Genomic DNA, 1,740 nt, shown 5'->3' on the forward strand with positions numbered 1-1,740 from the left:
TATTTTTTGACCTTGCAAATCCTCGATCAACAAATACGATCGCAGATGTGAAAAATGCGATCGCATTTTCGGTTTTTCGGCACGTTTCGGACACGATTCTTCAGTTTAAACATTCCAAGTCATTCCTCAGCGCCCTGATTTAATTCCAACTCCTTTTAGGCTCCAAACATGCATCTCCCTGCTCCCAAAGTACCGCTCCACTCGAATGATCTAAGAACAACACAAAAACGCTAACAGTATGAGAATTCAGACATAAGACATGAGTTGAACATTATTTAAACTAATGACATGCAAATATGTAAAATATGATGTTAAATGTTAATATAAACTATCTGAAAAGACGCATAAAATGGCATCTATCAATCGCCTCAACCCACCCCGCCACAATATGTCGACATATGGAACAAGTCAGTAATCAAGTAATCGCATAAGCACAGGCAACTATCTACCATAGTCTACCTATCTAACAGCTCACTATCTCATACTCAGCCTCATAATATACTACACCACTACTAACAGATCTCTAAGTAATGCATAGCTATATGTAACCAGCAGTGAGATAGATATTCAAATAGGAGATCCCACTCTAGAGCCACAACCAAACAAGGAACAGGCAAGAAAGCCTAGATCAATAGTTCTCATGCTATCCGACCTAACTACATACAACCTCTAGGGTACTCCAGTAGATGATAACCAACAACGGTTCTCTAACCAATATACTACTACACTTATATCCTAACATACAAGGATATACACTGCAATACATAGTATCGTGAGGAAACTCACTTGAATCGGAGACATAAGAAACACATTGACACGCTTACTCTCTGCACTGATTGCTCCTACAAGCCGGATGACACCAAAACATGGAATGACCTTAATCAATAACCCAATTCCTTCAAATTTGACCAAAAAGTCAAACCAGTCAAAAGTCAACATTCAACGGTCAAAGTCAACAGCCAACATTACCAATAGTTGACCCTCGCGTCGTGACCTACCCTTGGTCATATCGTGAGAACATGCTAAGCCCAATTCCAAAATCAGCCACGCACCAACTCAGCCAACTCGATCATGAACAACACATTCAGTAGGCACCACGACGTGAATCCTCCTTGATCACGTCATAAACACAATGGGAAAAGATAGACGAAAGATCCACCATGGTCACATCATGACATTCCCCATGTCACATCTTGACCACAGTCTAAGGCAGCATCTTAATAGTTTGAGTCCTTAATCCATTAAGTTATCAACTCCAACTTTCCAAAAATCTTTAGTGAACTCCAAAGGTTCATAAAACTGACAACTTTATGGACATGCATACCCCATGCATGTCCTCCACCCAATCTAGGTTAAAAGGCAAGGAACTGACCTAATTCTCATGCAAGGCTTACAAAATACATCTAATTGTTAGATCCAAAAGATATGATGATCTAGGGACTCAGGAGGACCATAAAGTTGCCAACTTTATTCCATCCATTTACTCAAATCAAAACCATGTACCAAAACGGACTAAAACAACTTAGATATAAGAGAATAAACCATAAAGGTGGAATCTTGAATCTTTGCAAATGGTCCAGAAGTTGATATCCAAGATGAGAAGTTGTTGCTTGCTTGATCTTTGCACCAAATCTCCTTTTGCTTCCTTCAATAAGCATCAAAACCACTAAAATGAGCCAAGAACCACCAAGAGGAATTAAGGTTAGGGTTTCTGAGGTTTGAGAGTGATGGAGGATGATA

Source organism: Lactuca serriola, chromosome 9 (genome assembly GCF_051521515.1).
Source record: "Lactuca serriola cultivar US96UC23 chromosome 9, Lser_US96UC23_V15, whole genome shotgun sequence".
NCBI classification, from domain to species: domain Eukaryota; kingdom Viridiplantae; phylum Streptophyta; class Magnoliopsida; order Asterales; family Asteraceae; genus Lactuca; species Lactuca serriola.